Source organism: Myotis myotis, unplaced genomic scaffold (genome assembly GCF_014108235.1).
Source record: "Myotis myotis isolate mMyoMyo1 unplaced genomic scaffold, mMyoMyo1.p scaffold_m19_p_3, whole genome shotgun sequence".
Taxonomy (NCBI): Eukaryota; Metazoa; Chordata; class Mammalia; order Chiroptera; family Vespertilionidae; genus Myotis; species Myotis myotis.
The window spans coordinates 30,209,490-30,232,562 of NW_023416335.1; positions in this window are offsets into that span (position 1 = coordinate 30,209,490).

Below are 23,073 nucleotides of genomic sequence, written 5' to 3' on the forward strand. Positions count from 1 at the left end.
GGTCATGCCTTTTTTAAAAATGTTTTGACTCTTCAGCATGCCAGGGACCCTCAACCTTTAGCACATACTTCTGTCTGGCACATTCTTTCCTGCCTGTCTTACCCCCAAAACTCCTTTTTTTGAATAACTCCACCCTATATATTACATACATATGGAGGGAGAGGAGAGAGAAAACGAAGAGGCACATAGAAAAGACCTATAGGGAAAAAGAGGTGAAGGTAAGAAGGTGGGTAAAATGAGGTGGGAAATAAGCACTCAAGAATCCAAGGTGGGTAAGCTGCCTCCCTTCCTGTGTCCCCCACCCCTTTGCTCTTTGCTTAGGTGAGCTGCACTGATTTATTGCTCCCATGCCTCCTGCATTCCATTATGGTTTATTTATGTCCTTTGTAGGCTTCCTCTCAAAATGCTAATAGGATGCTAATACAATGAAGTTTTACTCTCACGCCTAGATTATCCATCACTACAGAGCTTGTAAAGTGCAGATTAGTCAACCATAAATGTAAAGAGAAGGGAAGTGTTAACAAAATATTTACAGATAGGAAGTAGAGCTTCATAGAGGGAAGACAAATCTATTTTTATATATGGGATTTAAGGAGGATAGAGAGGAATGGAATTTTAGATTCTAGTGAAATAAATTGCTAAGCTATAGCAATTGTAACAGACTTTTTTCTTTTTTTCATGTATTTTTATTGATTTAAGAGAGGAAGAGAGAGAAAGAGAAAGAAACATTAATGATGAGAGAGAATCATTGATTGGCTGCCTCCTGACTTATTAGTAACTACCACCCAAATATGCCACCTTTTGGAGAATCTTATGTTGTGTCATAATGACAAGTTCAGTACAAACTTGTTTAAAGCACAGTGATACTTAGTTTTCTGGAATCAGCACCTTATTCATGTTTTCTTTCCTACTTGAGCATTCCTTCTTTGGCATTCACTCGCTCATTGAGTAGGCAAACGTGCAAGACATGGGACCACATGATGAATAAGTTACAGTCTGGGGAGAGCTTCAGAAGAATCAACAAAATAGGCCATTAAAGCATTATAAAATTCATATATTATCCATAAACTAAAGCTTACAATTGATTAAAATCTCTACAGAGGTGCACACACATATGTGTATATGTAAAAAGTAAAGTGTATATTTTGTCAGTACATGTCACCTGCCTGCTAGGTAGTTCACCTTCATATATAACTAGAACATGAACATTTAGCAGGCAATTTCTGTTTCATACTTCTTGCCTATTTTGTTTCATAAGTGTTATGCCCTAAAACCAGCAGTTTATAGAATTGTGGGTTTCAGTTCCACTCTGAGCAATTTATAGGTGAGATGAGTATGACCCAGTTGCCTGCCTTCTCTGAGCCTCCATTTGCTCATCTGTTACACGGGATAGAAGACTGCTGGACTTCCATGTGGTTTTGCAGAGGGCAGAAGGTCAAATGGAATATTGAGTCCCTAAATCATGGATGCAATTTATCTTTTCAATAATTCACTAAGTACTAACTCAATTCCTGGACAAGCACCAACATATTTTATTCTGGTTTTATGTTCTTTAAATGGCCTTTACAAGAGCTGTCCTCATATAGGAATCTCTAAGGACTGTAGTATTCAAGTTTTACAAGGTTCTTGGAGAGGCAGATGGTAAAACATAAAAGTTGTTCTGATTTTAAATTGAACTGAATCCAATACTGGCTACATGTCATTTTTCTAGTAGTTCCAAATTAATTCCTTTCTCATTTGTTTCAGTGTGACTTCCAATTTAGAATTGTTTAAATGATTAATTTGATTCATTGAATAGGTGCTTTTTTAAGGTCCTTTTTTGTCTCTTTACTGTAGTATAAGGCTGAAAACAATAGACAAGGTCCACCACCCAGGTCTTTGAAACTTGAATGCTATAAGACGTTATTGTACCAGTGTCTCTTTGTATTTTATGCTGACTTACTCTTCCTTAGGAATACCTAAATTAAATAGAACTTGAGGTCATTGAAATTATGCTTTTTGCAAATTTAGACAGAAGATATGGCATCATTTTCAAAATGATATATGTGATACTTAATGGATATCTTTAATTTTTAAAGATGATGTATGAATTCATCATTCTAAACATTATGGCTTTTGGGCCACTGAGGTCTAGTCTATCATTTTATTATTTAAAAAAAGTCAACTTAATTTCTTATTGAAGCATCTGAAAATGAACTTCCAGCAGACCTTTATTTATCAGGAGGAAAACAAAACAATGCACTGAAGGTGAAAGAAAAGGTGAACACTCCTTTTTTTTTTTTAACCGTTCTCCAATTCTATCTACTCAGTCCTCCCAGCTTCTCTCCTTCCTCTGCCTCAAGGTCACCTGTTCCCTGTGAGGTAGCTGCACTAGGCCATTTGCTTATTAAAGCCACTGCCAGATCCAACAACACAGAAGCCAAGAGTGAAGCAAATAAAAAAATAAATAAATAAGGGGATTTACTATGAACTGCAGTGTGAATGCAGTTAAACTTAAATGCTAACACAATTTCAACATACAGCACTTCCATCAGCGTCTTCCCATTCATATTTGAAATCTTCCTTAGAGCACGACTGCTCTGCAAACTCTTTCATAAACCACTGCTGGGGCCTTATCTGTCCACCAGATGCACCAGCAGGCAGCAGGAGTACAAAAATGACAGAAAAGCACTCTTCCCCACAAAGCACTCCAGGCTCCAAACATTTTGAGGAGCAGCCCAAGAAAAAGAATTCTAGCACAGCGTAAGCATTACAAGGGAAGCTAAAGAGAGGAAATGGCTGAAGCCGGTAAATGTTAGTAAATTTGGTACATTAATATAAAGGCCTCAATCTAATGCTACCTAAGAGTTAGCAAGCGCACTGAATTCTTGCTACACAGGTGCCAGTCTCCTGTGCATTTGCTCCTCTGGTCCTCACCAAATCCCTGTGAACTGCTCTAGTATTACCTCCATTTTACAGATGAAGAAACGCTAGAGAGGTCATTATTCACGGTCAAACTGAGAGGAATCCCTGGATGCCTGTTTCAGGCACAGCTGTCTGTCCCAGTGCTTGATGTGAACTCAATTCTGCTTATACTAAGTCCTTTCCTACTTTTGTGTATTTTTTGAATTGCATTAATGACTATTTGTGAAAATATAAGTAAATTCACTGACTATACCAACGTCCTGGCTTGCTATCCAATTTCCTTTCAAGCACAATATTCTTCAGCCTAGCATTCTTTCACATGCCCATCAATGATCATTTCTGATTACTATTAGTGTATTAATTCTAGCCCATCTGTTTCATAATAGAGTGCAATTTCATGAGACTTCCACTCAAATGAGGATTTATCTTCTCAGAATATCAGCATTCCTACTTTTTTTTCCTGCAGATGGTATGGGCCATCATGCCCTGTATTAAAAAGAGAAAGCATTTGTACCCGACTCAGTTCCAATTTTACACAATTTTTAAAAAATTTAAGACAAGAGTGGAGGAGTACAATTTCCATCCTAGCAAACACGGCGGAATCTTAACTTGTGTTATATCATTTGGTCCAAGTCCTCCTCTGCTCTCCCTCTAGTGTTTTCAGCTTAGTACTGCATTTACTCATCAGCTTAATGACTCCTGGGAATTGCTCCTTCATTTATTCATTCAACTGATGCCACTGAGCACCTACTGTGGGCCACGCACCACACTAGGAGACGAGTCAGCAAACAAAACAGAAGTGGTCACTGTCCTCGCCCTTGTGGGGCCAGTAATCAAACACCACAACAGTCATTAAGGACCCAGTCCCTCAGGGGCCCCAGAGGGTTCCCCGCCATCTTTCCTTGCTCTGAGCACTCTGTCTTTGCATCCACTTTTAGCACCCTCTCCCCAGGGAAGTGCCTGCCGACTCTGCTCTTTATGCTATAGAAACAGAAAACAGCCAGGCCTTGTGGGTGCCAAGCACCTGAACAAGGACAAGTAAGAAAGGGGGCAGTCCTGGGTGGCTGGCTCCACAGCACTTTGCTGAGGGAAATTCCGGGAGGCAAAGCAAAAAAGAAACAAACAAGAGCCTGAAAAGCAGAGTTCATCCAGATGGTCAAGACCTGAGAGATCAGATTCAGCTCAGGGGCCAGCTCCCGGTGAGGTCTGTGCAATCTGGCAAGTGGGATGTACTGGTCCTGATTTCTGGGAAAATCAGGAAGAATAAGGCAGAAGGACAAGGGGTTGTGAGGAGGACACTCAGGGTCCTAAATTGGATCCCTTTCAGTGTCCTTCAATTACTGAAGATAAACAATTCCTCACACTGAATACATATCTCACATTGATTTGGGGTATGGGAGTATAATTTTTTAAATGACGTTCCCCTCATGGCATGGGCAAATGGTTTCATGGTTTATTCAGGTTATAGATAGATAAGTATGTACCAGTATGTGGGGGGGGGGGGGGGAGTAGGAATGCTGATATTCTGAGAAGATAAATCCTCATTTGAGTAGAAGTCTCATTAAACTGCACTCTATTATGAAACAGATGGGCTAGAATTAATACACTAATAGGGTATTAGTCAGGAATAAGATATCAGGAAATTTTTTAAAAAGTATTATTTCATTGTCGGGGAGGGGAATTTGGGCCATTGTCGGGGAGAATGGATTTAAGATGAGATGTGCACAGTGAATAGGTGTTAGCTAAGGCTGGAATCCTAGGCAGTGTGTGAGGCCTGGGCTGCTCATGTCCATGATGCAGGAAGGATAATGGCAAATTACTGATAGATGAGCCGAAAAAACAGCCATGTGGTGCAGTGGGAGAAGAAGTGGGAGAAGGGTAGCTTAGTGGCCAATCACACAGGAACTGCAAATATTTGATAATAAGCATCTAATGTATCACAGTAAACACAAGGTCACATTTAAACACTGCCTTCGGCTGCCTTACATGAGTAAAAATGTTCATGTGAATCTTCCAAACCAATGATGAAACCTAACATCTGAGTTTCCATAAATCTGCAAAACTGAAAGTGATAATTACCAGTCCTTAGAATTACCAAGTGCTGTGGGAAAGAGATCCTGACTAGCTGAGAAAATCAAGGGAAGCTTAATGATGTTTACACTGCCTATTTCAAAAATGGGCCATTTTCAACATTTTGAGACTGAGATGAGGAAGAGCTCCAACGCTCAGGGAACTGAGGGGAAAGGCTGGGGAGAGAAGAAAATGGTGAATGCACATCAGAACAGCCAGGAGCTGGACGCTCTGAAGGACAGAAGAGGGTAATGATGTGTGATACCACTGTATTACTGACTAGCACTGGACAACACATGAACATGTTCAGTCCCAAAAAAAGTTCCACAGGGAACAGTGAAGACATGGAGGTTGCTTTATTTCCACGCCAACACGTGTCTAGGAGTCTGGGGACCAATCCTCCCCATCAGAGATCCTAGAATGTTGTGGGGCGTTAGAACATTGCAGGGTATCAGCACATTAGAAGGGATTTGTTTTCTTCACAGAGAGTAAGTCAGATGTGGAAAATTCCTTTTAGATAAACAAAGGAAATATTCTTAGACAAGTCACTAAGATAGGCTCCTTAGAAACATAGGTAATTATCTTCCTGGCACTGAAGGCTACAATTATCATAGCAGTCTACATTAGGTCAATGAGTCAGTCCTTTAGGAAGGGAAATTAACGTGTAGCTATGATATAGGGCTATGATAAGGGGTGCAAGGGCTTTGCTCATAATCAGAACAAGATATGGTTTCTTTCAACAGACAAGCCCGGATAATGCTGGACAAGTAAAAATGTTTACACATGTATTGCATGTTTCAAAAGTGCACTGTCCTGCTGAACAGTTCCAAAACCCACTCGTCCATCTAGACATCAACGGATCCATCTCGAAAAGTTACCTTCATTCCCTTAGCCTCATTACTGCATTCATCTTCCAAATGTTAGAGTTCTCATACTATTTGGAAGAATGTTATACAAGCTATAATATTCTCAGAAAGGGAGTCTCAGAGTCATCGCCTTGGTACAGGGATGTTTTCCACCAAAATATCTCTAATATCCCTTAAAAGGCTACACACACTATAGGTAGGTACTCAATGCATTCACTTTGTTCTATCACTCAAGGACCACTAGTCATTACAGGAAAAATAATAACTTAGAAAAGAAGAATCCATTAAGGTTTGTCTTAAAGACAAGAAAATAGCATGAGAACATATGTTAAATTTAGTTGATTAACCACTTTTGCCCCTTTAATCTGGTGTAATAATAGCCACTAAAATGTTAAATATAGCCAGTGTTGTGATAGATAAGCCATTCATATGAACTTACAGTGAAAGAAAATTTAAAAATTAATCTGAAAAGGTTAATAGCATGATTTAAAACAAAGAATGACAGTAGCTTCAACTTAAATAAAACAATGACCAATCCAAACATCAACAGAATGATTCGAATATTTTAAGTCCAAGATTCGGCATCTAAAATCAGAAGGAAAAAAAAGGTTGTATGTTAAATAAAAGAGTAATATTTTAAGATAAGCCCACGAATGTTTGCCAACCTTGGCACAGTTTAGAAATGTACCTAATCCTAGAGCAGAAATAGAAGATAACTAAGCCCAGAGACAATGAACAGTCAGAACACATGCACTGTCTCTAGTAGAAAAAGCAGTCTATTTAGTGCTTCACAGACTGATTACTACATTTCAGGTTGAGGTCAATATGTCCAGGATTTTCTGTAATTAGCAATACTGGCCATTTGTCCCATGGATCATCATTACATACCCCAAATCTAATTGTCTCAGCGAGCTTTTAAGCAAGATGCCTCATGATATTGCACAATGTCCTCTTAGAGTATGTCCTCTAAGAGAGAGTAAATCTTTTGTAAGTTATTTTAGATCTGCATCAAAATTCTCATTTACACATGCTTTCTGGAGATAACTTTTTTTTTTCACTTTCAAACCAGGTTTAAGTTCATCAGGGTTTTCCTTGCTGTTTGAAATACATAAGAAAATGAACACTGGGAATACTTCCAGGTTTTTTCTTTGGCAGGATTCCTTCAATTGAGGATAACTTTGGTAATCCTCTTTCCATAACTATGGTTCAGTCTCTCTAGGTTTGCCTACAAATTCAGCAGAAAATTTTCAGTCAATCATGGAGAGCTGCAGAATAGAGGGGAAATGGGTTCCATTGATGGTAGCTTAAAAATAAAAGTTCTTCTAAAAGTATTTCATTAGTTCCTAGCAAAAAATATTCCTCAGTATTCTCCAGAATATCATAGGACCAAACCATCCATTTAGAGAGTGATCATCATTCAATATTGCAAAGTCAGGACACGTTGATTTCTCAAAAGCAAGACTCTAGGCCTAAATTACAATATAGCATGTATTTTTTTCCATATATGGTGACATTTGAGCATTTCAGCTTATTAGTGATGTGTTCTATGACAGTTTTGGTTTTTGAAAAATACTCTTGGTTGTGCAAAATTACATTTTTGCCAAATTACAACAAAATTCCTAATGTAAACATAGTGTTTCAAGATTACAATTATATATATATATATATACAGTGACTACCAAAAGTACATCAGAGGGGGGAGAATTTAAGAAAGTATAAATAGGCTGAAATGAAGTAGACATCTTAAAGACACTGATAAAATGTTATATGCCTGTGTGGGTAGTGAGGCTCAAGATCACCAATATAAAAAAGGTCACACTCTCTTGAGAAAATATAGACTACTAAAGCTCTTCGTAATTTTCCTCAAAGTGATTTACAGGGCCAGTAACCAAGCACTAATCAGTGTTAACCTGGTTCCTACCAGCATTATTCTAAATGGTGTGGGAAGTACAAAGGGAAAACGTAGGGCAGAGCAGGAGAGTGGAATGCAGCAGAATGCACTCCAGGCCTGTGGGTCCTGCAAGTTGCCTCATAATTCCTCTGGTACAAAATCCCCAAACACAAGACACAGAAGAGCCTAGAATCACCACAAAACTTGAAAAAATTATTATACTACCATTATTAACAAATAAATAAGACTAGATCCCTACTCTTATACATTTGACAAAAAAATAATGTCCCTTCTCATTAAAAAAAAAAAGTCTATTGTAATGGAACCTACTAAAAGTTCAAATAGTTTATTCTTTATATATATATACTAGAGGCCCGGTGCACAAAAATTTGTGTACTCAGGGTGGGGGAGGTCCCTCGGCCCAGCCTGTGACCTCTCACAGTCTGGGACCCCTCGGGGGATGACCACCTGCTGGCTTAGGCCTGCTCCCCGGGGCATTGGGCCTAAGCTGGCAATCAGACATCCCTCTGGCAGCCTGGCAGCCCCTGGGGGATGTCCACTTGCCAACGGGGAGCAGATCTAAGCTGCAGTCAGACATGCTTAGCACTGCTGAGGAGGCAGGAGAGGCTCCCACCACCACTGCTGCACTGGCAGCCACCAGCCTGGCTGGTGGCTGAGCAGAGCTCCCCCATGTGGGAGTGCACTGACCACCAGAGGGCAGCTCCTGCATTGAGTGTCTGCCCCCTGGTGGTCAGTGTGTGTCATAGTGACCAGTCATTCCCAGTCTTTCTGCTGTTAGGGTCAGTTTGCATATTACTCTTTTACTATATAGGCTAGAGGCCTAGTACACGGGTGGGGGCCGGCTGGTTTGCCCTGATGGGTGTCCCAGATCAGGGTGGGGGTCCCTCTTGGGTGCCTGGCCAGCCTGGATGAGGGGCTGATGGCTGTTTTCAGGCTGCCTGAACCCCCTTTAGGGTAGGGGTCCCCACTGGGGTGCCTGGCCAGTCTGGATGAGGGGCTGAGGGTTTTCAGGCTGGCCAAGCCCGCTGGCGACTGAAGCTCCCAGCCTCTCCTTTTTTTCTTTTTCTTTTTATTCTGGGATTTATTGACCTTCGATAATTGAAACTTTGTTGCTGCTCTAGCTCTGAGGCCACGACCTGCTGAAAGCAGGTATCTTGGGTCTGTTTAGCTTCTATAATTGCAACATTGATGCTTACAGTGCAGCTCAGAGCCGGGCCGCGACAGGCGTGAAACCTTGGCTTCCTCCATCACTGGAGCAAGCAAGCCTCCTGCTTGCTTCAGCTGCATGGCTGCCGGCCGCCATCTTTGTTGGCGGTTAATTTGCATATCTCACTGATTAGCCAATGGGAAGCATAGCGGAGATACGGTTAATTTCAATCTTTGTCTATTATTAGATAGGATTCTAGGACTATATCTCAAGAAATCAGAAACACCAATCAGAAAGGATATATGCACCCCTATGTTCACAGCAGCACAATTTACAATAGCTAAGATTTGGAAACAGCATAAGTGCCCATCAGCAATGAGTGGATTAGAAAACCATGGTACATCTACACAATGGAATACTACGCTGCAGTAAAAAAGAAGGAACTCTTACCATTTGCAACAGCATGGATGGACCTGGAGAGCATCATGCTAAGCAAAACAAGCCAGTCAGAGAAAGATAAATATCATATGATCACACTCATTTCTGGCATATAATGAACAACCTAAACTGATGAACAAAAATAGAGCCAGAGGGGGAAAAAATATTCTAGAATATAATAGAAGTAATCCTGTTATTTGCAGAATTTTAATATTTCCTACAACTTTTATGATATCATACTATGTTAGTACAGTTTTGTTAATAATATTATAATTAAAATCCTTTTATTCTTGAAACTAGAGGCCCGGTGCACAAAAATTTGTGCACTCAGTGGGGAGTGGGGGTCCCTCAGCCTGACCTGTGCCCTCTCGCAGTCTGGGACCCCTCGGGAAATAACGACCTGCTGGCTTAGGCCTGCTCCCGGGTGGCAGAGGGCAGGCCCAATCCCTAGGTGCAGCCCCTGGTCGGGCTCAGAGCAGGGCTGATTGGGGAGTTGGGGCGCCGCCCCATCATGCACAGAGCAGGGCAGATTGGGAGGTTGTGATGCCACCCTCAGTCACGCTCAGGGTAGGGCCAATTGGGGGTTGGGGCACCGTCCCGTCACACTCAAGGCAGGGTTGATGGGGAGGTTGTGGCGCCACCCCCTGTCACGCACAAAGCAGGGCCAATCAGGGGGTTGGGGCGCTACCCCCGTCACACACAGAGCAGGGCCCATCAGGGGTTGGGGCCCCGCCCCCTGTCACACACAGAGCCGCAGGGCGATCAGGGGGTTTGGGCGCTGCCCCCTGTCACACTGATCCCAGTGCCGGGAGGCATATTACCCTTTTACTATATAGGGTAGAGGCCTGGTGCATGGGTGGGGGCGGCTGGTTTGCCCTGAAGGGTGTCATGGATCAGGGTGGGGGTCCCCACTGGGGTGCCTGGACAGTCTGCGTGAGGGGCTGAGGGCTGTTTTCAGGCTGGGGGTGACTGAAGTTCCCAACCGCTCCTTTTTTTCTTTTTTTTCTTTTTTATTCTGGGCCAGCTTTACCTTGAGGCTTGGCTCCAGCTCTTAGGCCTCTGCGGCTGAAAGTAGGTTTCTGGCCTTTGCTTACAATGTTGTGAATCTGCTGGCTGAAGTCTGGCAGTATTTGTTACAATGTTTCTTAAACTGCCCGCTCAGAGGCCTGCAGCCGCAGGCGGGGAACGTTGTTTTCCTCCAACGATCCTCCGTCACTGAGGCAAGCAAGCCTCATGTTAATTACAAGCTGCCTGGCTGCCGGCCGCCACCTTGGCTGACAGTTAATTTGCATATCTCGCTGATTAGCCAATGAAAAGGGTAGCGGTCGTACGCCAATTACCATGTTTCTCTTTTATTAGTGTAGATATTAATGTTTATTGCATGTAATATTATTATATTTAAGATCGTTTTTCTTGAAATATTAAGGTTTATTGCATGTAACATTATTATATTTAAAATAGCTTTCCTTAAAATAAAAAAATGAAATAAAAAATATTTTTAATTGATTTCAGAGAGGAAAGGGGAGGGGGAGAGAGAAACATCAATGATGAGAAAGAATTATTGATTTGCTGCCTCCTGGAGGCCCTACACTGGGGATCAAGCCAGCAGCCCAGCTCGGGCCTATACCCTGACTGGGAATCGAACCATGACCTCCTAGTTCATAGGTCGACACTCAACCACTGAGCAATGCCAGCCAGGCTAATTTATTCTTAGGATGGTGTAGCCATAATAAATTATCTACATAGGGTTTTTGGAAGATTTTAATTTTTCATTTGTTCTCATACAGTCCAAAGTCCATGGAACACTAGTTTCAAAACCTCCATGTGATACACATCTCCAAAGGAAAACGGTGTGCTGAGTGGAAGCACACATTCACCACCATTACCCTGGCCTTCCTCTTGAAAAATGGTTTTTTCTTTGTAAGGTTTTTATGTGGGTCAAAACATCCGACACACTGAGTTCAAAGTTGTCTAAGAATCACTCAAGTAAAAAAGACCTTGTATTACATTTTCCCCTCTCCATATTTCTTTCTGTAAAGCAGGAAAAAAATCCTCATGGTGAAAAATGTGTGACAGAATGCCAGTGTTTAAAAAAAAAAGAAAAGAAAGAAAATCCTATTTTTAATAAGACCTCCTGGAAAATATAAACTTAAAAAAGCTGATTTGCTTATAAAAACCATAGTAACATGATGAAACTGATTCTACCATCAGAGATGTCATGGGCTACATGTAATAAATGCTCCAAAGCAACTGTAAAATAAAAAAATAAAAACAGTGCTGCAGTTGAAACAGTGGTGGCTAAGTTTCAAAGCATTTTCACTTCAAAGTACTAGAATTTCTATCAGAAAGTCAAAGGTCCAGTCATAACAGTAAGTCTAATATACCACTTTTTCTCCACTCTTAACTTTTTCAGGTCAGCTAGATCCCCTGCTAGCGAACTATTTTTAAATGTAGTAAATTTTATAATAGCAAAAATTTCTAGAGATGATTGATGGAACTAACACAAAGTCTTCTGAGGGTAAAAGCATCAACAGTAGTACTATTAATACTACAGTGTTAACAAAAGAGTGCTATCGCCTGCTTACTCGTTGCTGGGCATTGTGCTATAAACCTGACAGCACTGTGCTCACAACTCAGTGAGGTAAGTAAAAATGTTATAATTACCCACATTTCATAGGAGGAGGCTAAGGCTTAGAGAAGTCCAGCATATGTCAAAGACCGGTAAATATCAGAGACAAAATACAGACCCACTTCTATCTGGCATCATCACAAACTCTTGAGTAACTTTTGCTGGTCAATCCCCTAACCCACTCTCTCAAGGAAGTGCTGCCAAATTTTTTTGCATTAGAATTAGAGTTCCAGAAAAATGTAGTCCTAAAAAGTCAAGAATCAGAATAAACAGGAGTAATTAGAGAAGGACTGACTTTGTTCACTTGAACAATTTTGTTTGTAAAACTAGGCTCCTGGGAGTGTGCCTAGACAGAAGAGATTATGCAAATGGAGGGCCAAATCACTACACATAAAAACTGAGAAAATGTCCCCAAATTTTGTATAAAGTTTGCTGCAATCACAAATGGCTTTTCTTCTCTGGACTTTTGAGTCTTTACAAGGCTATGAAAAGTCAAAAAAAAAACAAACAACAACCTCATTTCACTTCTGGACTCTCTCACTGCAAAACTGGGAAAGCATGGATAGTTTTGTGAGACAACTAGAACATTTTCCTAAGTGGTGCAAGAAGTCTTGAGCCAAAAGGAAACATAGGCATTTTAGCAACCCTCCTCTGCCCTGCCCAGGAATTGACAGAAAATTCAAGGCAGGCTTTGATTGTCTCTGTCACTGAGTGGGGTTACATTTAATTTTGTTCATTCACGGATTCCAGACACATTTATTGAGCACTGACTATGTGTTAGATGCTCCTCTGTGTGAGATATCTCTAAGATGTAAGTGGGCTCTGAACTATGACTGACATATGGGTTACAAATTAATAGGCTAAGTGAGCACAACCCTTGTTGTTTTATGAAGATATATGTGAGGAGGAAATGCCTACGTGAGGAAGTAATAAACCACAGGTAATTTTGTTCTCCAGTTGTTCATATACTGGTTTTACTCTCACAACAGTGGACAAGATGGACCAGCATGTTGTTTTAGATTCCAGTGAGTAAAAATAGTATAAAGGGAGAGCATAAGTGTCTTTCAAATCACAAAAGAAATCAACACATGTGTCCATTCCTATATATTTTTTCATTAAAGCAATTTTTTTCTAAGAAATACCAGGTTCAGCAACAACAAATGGATGCTTTCAACTCATCCTACATGAAAGCCTAATATGCTAAGTGTTTGGTTGACCAGTCGGCCGTTCAACCAATCAAGACGTAAGTAATATGCTAAGGCTGCTCAACTGTTCACTATGACATGCACTGACCACCAGGGGGCAGAAAGTCAATCAGTCGACCAGTTGCTAGAACATGCACTGACCACCAGGGGGAAGACACTCCAACCGGTAGGTTGGCTTGCTGCTGGGGTCTGGCCGATTGGGACTGATGGAGATGGGCTGGACATGCCCTGGAGCCCTCCCGCGGTTCCTCCCTGGCTGGCCAACCTCCCGCATGCCTTCCCGGCCCCAATCATGCATCGGTGGGGTCTCTCTGTCTGGCCTCCGCCCACTTGCAACCCGGGACCGCTCAGGGGATGTCGGAGAACCAGTTTTAGCCTGATCCCTCAGGCCAGGCTGAGTGACCCCACTGTTCATGCACTGGGCCTCTAGTAGTATATAGGAACAGTGAAAAAAAAATTTTTTTAAAGCCTCAAACTATCACTTTAATGACAGCCTTTAAAAATATTTTCAACCATGAAAGGATAATTCAAAATTGGTTTGTTATCTAAACTTAAAATTTCATTTAAAAATTATATAAACAGGATCTTTCCAGACCAATTAATATCAATGAAAATCACACCTCTAAGTTAGAGATAAGAAAACTAATATTGGAGTAAACAAGTTATATATACTTTATCAGCATTCAGTAAAAAAAGAAAAGAAAAAAAGTCACAACTTACGGAAAAATCTAAACATGCTCTAAAATCTCAGTGAATATGAGCAGAATCCAAGTCTAGGTTTGTACACACACTCACACAGTCCGTCAGTCCAATGTTGATTTTGTCGAGTACCACAAAAATACTAACAGCACCTTGAAGGTCTGTGTCTGATTTATTCTTTGTCCTATCACACAGTATCTGATACAGGTTAGGTTCTCAATAAATATTTGCAGAATAAACAAATCAAAGTGACACAGATATTGATCCCTGCCCACCTTTCTCATTTATCTCACTAACAGAGCTAGTTATCTCCAAAATGCTAATGACTATCCTTGCCAGTGCTAAAACAGCATAAATAAATATGGTATTTTTAAGAGGTAGAGCACCTGTGTCTCTGGATAAGAGAAATAGTGGACTGCTCAAAAGGAGACTACATTCTAAAATAAAGAACATAAAGGGCTCATAAAGAAGGAAGAGTTCATCTTTTTCACTGTGTTCCGGTTTCTAAACACATCTATATAGTCATAATGATACCATTGTAATTAGCTAGTTATTAATAACGAGGAGACCAGCATGCTATTCGAAATCGTGCGGCGCCTCCCACCCTCCAGTCCAGCCCTGCCTCCCTCCCTGGGCTCCACAGCAGGGGTCCTCAAACTATGGCCCGCGGGCCACATGCAAATATAAATATTGTATTTGTTCCCATTTTGTTTTTTTACTTCAAAATAAGATATGTGCAGTGTGCATAGGAATTTGTTCATAGTTTTTTTTTTTAACTATAGTCCAGCCCTCCAATGGTCTGAGGGACAGTGAACTGGCCCCTTTTTAAAAAGTGTGAAGACCCCTGCTATATAGGGGTCTTCCCTTCTCTTTACATTATGGTTGACTAATCTGCACTTTACAAGCTCAGACATCCTTAGCTGAGGAGGCAGGAGAGACTCCCACCACCACTGCTGCACTGGCAGCCACCAGCCTGGCTGGTGGCTGAGCAGAGCTCCCCCATGTGGGAGCGCACTGACCACCAGAGGGCAGCTCCTGCATTGAGCGTCTGCCTGGTGGTCACTGTGTGTCATAGTGACCAGTCATTCCCAGTCTTTCTGCTGTTAGGGTCAGTTTGCATATTACCCTTTTACTATATAGGATAGAGGCCTGGTGCATGGGGGGGGGGGGGGCGGCTGGTTTGCCCTGAAGGGTGTCCCGGATCAGGGTGGGGGTCCCGCTTGGGTGCCTGGCCAGCCTGGATGAGGGGATGATGGCTGTTTGCAGCTGGTCACATCCCCTTCAGGGTGGGGGTCCCCACTGCAGTGCCTGGCCAGTCTGGGTGAGGGGCTGAGGGCCATTTTCAGGCTGGGGGGTGACTGAAGCTCCCAACCTCTCCTTTTTTTCTTTTTTTTATTCTGGGATTTATTTACCTTCTATGGCTGTCACTGGAACTGAGAGCCAGCTTTAGCTCTGAGGCTCGGCTCCAGCTCTGAGACCTCGGCTGCTGAAAGCAGGTATCTGGGTTTGTTTGGCTTCTATAATTGAAACACTGTTGCAGCTCCAGCTCTGAGGCCGGCTGGCTGAAAGCAGGTTTCTGGGGTTTGTTTAGCTTCTATAATTGCAACATTGTTTCTTAGAGTGCAGCTCAGAGGCCGGCAGTGGCAGGCGGGGAACGTTGGCTTCCTCCTTCACTGGAGCAAGCAAGCCTCTTGTTCGCTTCGGCTGCCTGGCTGCCAGCTACCATCTTGGTTGGCAGTTAATTTGCATATCATCCTGATTAGCTCATGGGGAGCCTGTCGGAGGTACGGTTAATTACCATGTTTGTCTATTATTGCATGAAGAGATTTGTGCAATAGGCCTTCCCTTCTCCTGGCTGTGGGCACTGGTTTTCCTCCGGCACCCGGGACCCAGGCCTTCACTCTGGCCGGAGCCGCCTTCCGTCCTCCATCTTCGTGGCCCCAGCCAGAGCCGCCTTCCGTCCCCCATCTTCACGGCCCCAGCAGGAGCCACCTTCTGTCCTCTGTCTTCGCGGCCCTGGCTGGAGCTGCCTTCCGTCTTCCATCTTCGCTGCTCCAGCTCGCCTTCAGTCTTTGGTCTGCCTTTTGGAGCCTACGTATGCAAATTAACCGCCATCTTTGTTGGTGGTTAATTTGCATATCATGCTGATTAGTCTATGGGAGGTGTAGTGAAGGTACGGTCAATTACCCTGTTTGTCTATTATTAGATAGGATAGATAGGAGAGGAGCAAAGGAAGAAGCCAGACATTTTAAGCATGTCATTTGGGCAGCTTCACCAGAAAGCTGCAACTTTGCACTCCCTAGAGAACCACCTGAAAAACCCTGGGGGAAGGAATTCAACAAAGGGAAGATAGATACTCGCCCAGTAAAGTTGGGGTGACATAGGGAAGGTACCTGTCTATCAGTCATACCTGGGGACGAAGATCACTGGCCAGAATGGGCATGGCCACTGCAAGCCTGCAAAAATTGGGGAATACATAATCTCCTAAACAAAGTTCTTTCTCTTTCATGCTCATAACTTGCTCTTGGCTTCCTTGCAGTCACCCATGTTTCCTCCACAGCCATGTGGCCTAGTGTACCCCATATGCAATGGACTGCTGGAATACAAGCTAAGCTAGGCTGAAGCTGGAGTGGGCACAACTCTAAATTGGAAAGGAAACTCTGGACACTGGCTCTAATATTAACTTTACTGAAACCCCAGCTATACTTTTTCTATCACTGAGCAAAGGGAAATGGAACTCTGGAAACTCAGAGATATAATTCCACAGAAATAAAAATCACTTGTTCTCCTATGTGAGTCTCAAAAAAACTCTTTTTTCTTGGGGTATCACAATAAATCCACTCCCACGAACAACCAAGGAAGATGAGAACCTCTTCCCTCTGTTAACCATAAGAATATAAATAATAATAACTGTTTTTCCATTTAAAACTATCCCATACATATGGAAGACAACAATGGTTAAGAAATTCAATGTAATTGTATCCACCTTGGCCACAATCATATGACACTGCTAATTTTGTAGGTTAAAAGCAATCACATATCAGCAATTCCATATGCTTCAAACCGATCAAAATCAAGGTATGGCTGATAGAGATTTGAAAGTGGAGGGGAGAATAACAGTGCAGGATAAAGTGGGAGAGCTAACAATTGTATTTAATAAAATGGAGAGTTATAAAATCTTGTCTATAGTAAATTCAACAATAAATACAAGTTTAGTTATATTTTTGAGGTTACAAAGATAAGAGATAGGAAAGAAAGCAAAAATAACTATATATATACACACACACACACAACTAAGGAGACAAAAGGGAGATAGATATAGGATGGCATAAAGGAAGATGAGGGATCAATTTATTCACTGTCCATCATAGCAAGATATCAATAAACAACATCTAAATAAAATAACAGCCATTTTGGTATATTGTTAGGAATCCAGAGGTAACTCCCTAAAGAGCTAAAAGCAAAAATAAATGTGCTTGCATCTAGGGTAAAAACTTAGGTAAACATGCTTTGGGGCAAGAGATAAATTGTTTCCATTATGAACCCTTCAGAATAATTTGCTTTATTTTAACAGTGGTATGTACCTCTTTAATATAAATATATTTTAAGGGAGTAACAAAAATGCCTAACTCATGAGTTTGTTGTATATAGTGAGATGATGCATATAAAAGACCAACAGTGCCTGGCATACAGGAAGCAATAATAAATGATTGCTATTACTTTTTTAAAAGTCATTGTCAAGGTTGAAAAATTCACCCAAACTACAATGAAAATACACTATATTTTGTGAAAAAAATTAAAATGTCTGTAATTTTAAGTTTATATATATATATATGCACACATATTACAGAGGCATGCAAATGTTTCTGTGTGCTTGAATAACGAAAGTAACTATTTTCTAATACAAGCTTCAATCTTAGGTTGCACATAAGAATTTGCTAAAGCATGTATATCCAGGAAAAAAAATCACCTTCTTTCCTCCTTTGTCTTTTAGAACTTTGCTAGCATTTCCTTTTCTTAAAAAATAATTTATTTATATTTTTCAGTTTGATTTAGAGCTAAGATATTTTTAAATATATTTTTATTGATTTCAGAGAGAGAGGGAGAGGGAGAGGGAGAGAAAAAAACAATGATGAGAATCACTGATCAGCTGCCTCCTGCACGCCCCCTACTGGGGATCAAGCCCACAACCCAGGCATGTGCCCTTGACCTGAATCTAACCTGGGACCCTTCAGTCTGCAGGCTAATGCTCTATACACTAAGCCAAACAGGTTAGGGCTAGCGCGAGAGCTAAGATTTTTAAAGAGACTGATTGCCTTCAACTGCAAATGTAAACGATTACATCAAAAGGCACAAGCAAACCAAAAAATAAAGGAAGGAAGAAAAAAGTTTGATAGTAAAATATACACATTCTAAAGTTAAAATCAGGGAATTAAAATTCATCTGTGGAAAACGTAGGGTTAAGTCTGCATGGGTTTTCTCTCTTCTCCTAAATGAAAGTGTGAACTAGAGCTGACCCACTTACCACAGTGTGGGTGAGAGGCTCGGATCAGAAGGAAAATACAACCTTTGAAATCTCTCCTCTGTGCTGACTCTAAGTCTCCGCATGCAGATCCCATCCAAGCTCAGTCTGAGGCAACCTCCCCCTCCCCTGCCTCCTCCCAGGCAGCTGATGGGCTGATTCCTGTAAGTCAAAGCCTGACTTTTTTTTTCCCCACAAAGTCATTCTAGAAAACAAAGAAGCTCAGGTTGACCTGAAGACAGCCCCAAATTCATCTCCACAGCAGTTGGCCACTACTCATTTGTGACTGTAGTGCAGCTCTTTAATTAACAAGAAGGCAAGTCTCAAGTCTAGTCAAGGTAAGAAAAAAAATTAAAAACTTGAGTTTGTCAAGAACTCTGACTTGTACACTATCTATTTTTTTTAATTGCTAGCAACACTCCAAGTAGCCAGCATGATGCACATAAAAATCAATACAACAAATGAAGTTAAAGGTTTACCAGTAAGACTTGTCACACAGAAAGAATTGGAGGGGAGTTGAGGGAGGGAGGAGGAGGGGTGACAATCAGCAGCTTTATTTATTGGAGGGATCAGAGGCTGCTTAGGGCTAAATCCTTGTTTCTTGTCAAAACACTGCCCAGCAGGTGGACAGGGGCTTTGGCAGCACAGTGATTAGAGAGCCCAGCTGGCAGAGTGTCTGTGGGGGAGCAGCCAGTGGGGTTATTAGAGACTAGATTAGCCTTCCACTAACAGAATGTCACCACCTTAACCTGCAGTGGTTGTTTTAATCACTCGGAAATGTAACTTTCTAAAATATTCAAAACTGTTCTTGAGAAAACTAAAAAAAAAAAAAAAATTCTCAGAGCAAGCTCTGAGTCAGGCCCCTCATAATACATATTAGATCCGGATTTGTTGCTCGTCATTTGGGGGTGGGAAAATTTGACCTGATTCTATGAATTCATTCAATTTTGTAGAATGAATTAAAGAAGCCCAATACTCCTATGACACACTGGAGCAAAGCTAGTGAAGGCAATGTGAACACTGGTCTGCCCATCTGACAGCCCAGGCTTCAGTGACTGGTCACTGAAAAATAAATACCTCCATGTAAAGCAGTAGGCGCTCATTAAAAAGGAGAGATGAAATGTATAGAAAGAACTAATTCTCAAGGGAACTCAAGATTTGGGCGTTTTTATTTCAAAAATGTTCAGGCAGTCAGAATACCCATAAAATATATAGATTGAATATATTTAAAAAGGTGTTCAAAGTCTGGAAAGGAATAAGTTATTTATATATATATATGATCCAAAAGTCATCTTGGCTTCCCTTTCAGCCAAAGCAATCTATAACAGGTCACAAAGAAGCTAGAAGATACCGGTCCTCCTCAACTTCTATGAGTGTAACATCACAGAAATTTTTATTTAAAAGGGAGCTCACTAACTATGGATGCATTATCCTTCCCAACTCAAGGGTCCCATCCAGCATATAACTTAATATTCCTAGAAAGCTCACAACGGTCATATATCAGGCAGGCAATGGTACAGGGCCTAGCATTTGCTCACCAACATAGGGCTGGTGGAGCCTTTAAGAACTAATCCAGCTGCAGGTGTCACACCAGAGTAAGCAATGAGGTGTGTGTGCACATTGAGCTCCAGGGTTGTCTGAAGGTGTTCAGCCTCCAAGTGTCCCATGGTGGCACAGGTACATGAGGCATTGCAGCACAGGTGAAATGCAGCCAATCCTACCGTGCACAGGTGCCAACATTTGTTTAAAATGGTAGGATGTGCCCTAGCCGGTTTGGCTCAGTGGATAGGCAGGGATGGGCAAACTTTCTGACTCGAGGGCCACAACGGGTTCTTAAACTGGACCGGAGGGCCGGAACAAAAGCATGGATGGAGTGTTTGTGTGAACTAATATAAATTCAAAGTAAACATCATTACATAAAAGGGTATAGTTTTTTTTTTCAATAGTTTTATTCATTTCAAACGGGCCGGATCCGGCCCGCGGGCCGTAGTTTGCCCACGGCTGTCTTAGTAAGAGGGACTTATAAAAGGATGTGACCTGACTTAGGTAATTGTGAAGTGGGTTTCAAGAACCAGGGCTTTTCTCTGGATCATATGGTGTCAGAATATTGGGTTAATTCTATGATTGGGAATCAATACATCTCTCTTAGAAGGGAAGGCTAGAGCAAGGCTAAAGCAGCATCACTCATACTGACTAGCATGGGGGATGTTTAGCAATTTCTATGGCTTTAATAATGTTCATGTTTTTGTTTGTATTCATAGGGGATAATGGAGGGATCTCATTTTTATCTTGACCCACCATAGGCATAGTGTCTAATATTGGTGTTTGGCACAATTGTTTATGTTCCGCTGACGGAGAGCACAGGCTAGCTGTGCATTCCAGGCAGCTCCTAGACAGCAGGGCCTACTCTCCTCAGAGGATAAGTTGGGGTGAGGTACTTTGACCGGACAGGAGGCTCAACTTGCTTTCCGGTACTTGGGAGCCATGTGGGAGCACAGCAGACATCCCTGTGCAGAAAAATTCGGACTGTGACTTTATGGTATATGAGGAGGAATGGTGACCCCTGTCCTTGATTGGGTCAGTTTATGGAATCCATAGGTAGAATCTGAGGAAGGCAGGGGCTGGGACTGGAGTAATCAAATCCCTCACTAGCTAGTCCCACCCATACCTGTTCACTGTTCTAGGTAACAACCTCCCAGTGTCATAGCTCAAAATATGCCACTATGTCAAGCATAGTCTTGTATTCCTCACTGTCATTAATGATTTCTTGAACGTGCCCAGAACAAGGAAACTCTGAATTCTCAATAGTAGCTCAGGCCTGTCCCTACAGCTCTGTCGTCAGGTAATTTATTACCAGAATCCTTTACCAGCACTCCCTGTACTGTTGGATTCACACAACCCCGGAGTTCCTTCTGTACCTATTATATAGTTTAAAGTATACTCACATTGAATCTTATGTTTTGATCTTAAGTTCCTCTACAACAGTTCTTAGAGTATTGTAGTTTATTTTCATCTTTCTATATATTGTACTGATACTAACTGCTGTTCTGCCATCAGGAGAAATTGTCAGCCCATATCTTGAGCTGCCCCTAATTAACTGCTCTTCATTTACTCACAGGCTTCAACATATTACCCTACAAGATCACACTGAAATAACACTATACGTGAGAATATCCACACGCTACAAGCGGAAAGATGTTGGTATCCCATCCATGTTCACAAGAACTAACAGAAGTTTCATCAAACTAGTTCAGTTTAAGCATAACTCTACAGAGGGTTAGGGTGTTTTATTTTGAAGGAATTATAATTATTATTTCTTGTGGGAAAGAGTACAAAGGCTTAAAATTCAAATAAATAATAATTATATCAAAGTCTTCTATTTCAACAGCAGCATACTTGGTTTCTTAATTTAAAAAACAACCTCTGCCATCAAATTGTATTAATAATGACCATGTCACCAATGCTGGTAACAAAGCATTAACGATAGAATAATCCTATGGAGCCCCAATATATGTGACTGTAGGAATTCAGGTCATGCCACCCAAAAAATATGCCACTTTTTTATGTTGATGGTTTTGAGCTATAGGTACTCACAAAACAGCAGAATTCCCCTAATCTGTTTAAAGATAGATCCTCCAAAAAGAACTCAACTGCTATAAATAAACAGCTCACCTCCACAACCATAGGTAAGGAGACTAGAAGTAGACATCACATCCTAACAAACTTTGTCACAAACTACGTTTATTTGGGATTTATATTTTCTCCATTAAAACCCCATCATGGTCAGCCCCTTGTTCTGACAGAACTAGCAATGCTCCTCATGCACATGGACTAAAAATGAATCATCAGGTCAAATCAAATGAATCATCAGGGCATCAGGGACAGACTTTGAATCCAGTTCAGTCATCTTTAAGACATCTTTTGCTATTCTTCTAAGGGCTCATTCATCTTCCCTATAAACTTACTGTACTTGGCCACTTGGTACTTGGTACTCTTACTCTCTCCTAAGAGGCCTATATCCTCCTGCCTCTTCCCGTATTAAGATGGTATTTATTTCTGAATTCTGAATTACTAATTTTTTCCTGGTGTGCACATGAAGTATACATGTTAATAAACTGTTTTTTTCTTGTTATCTGTCTTTATTACTGGGGTCTCAGCTAAATCGGGGGGGGGGGGGGAATACAGAGGAAAAATTATGTTTCTTCCCCTACAGTAGCTAGCCAGCAACATACACACACACTCACAAAGTGCTCCCTTCACGATTTATTAACCTATGTCTCAAAAAGTAGGTAAACATCTTTTATTTCTTACTTTTTTAAAAAAAATCAAATGCTTCTATTCATAGAGTGCAAATATTGGCAGGTCTGTTGCTTCCCTTCGAGCTAGAAAAGTTCTCGTGGGTGTACCAGACAGGAAAAGCTCTTTCTCTCCTTCTCTACACTCAGCCATGTTACACTCCAAGTCAGGACCTTTTCCAAATTTGCTAGAAAAAAAAGATGAAATCAAGAGCCAAATAAAAGCCCATTTAACTTGTTTTTATTTGAAACTTCAAAGTAGGTCATTTACACAGAAAAGGACAAGAAAGAAGAAAGAGAAAGCAGTTAACATACAAACAAAAGCTCAACCACAGTAAAACCAAAACCCAAATACATTCTTCTCTAAAGCACATTGTCCAGTACTG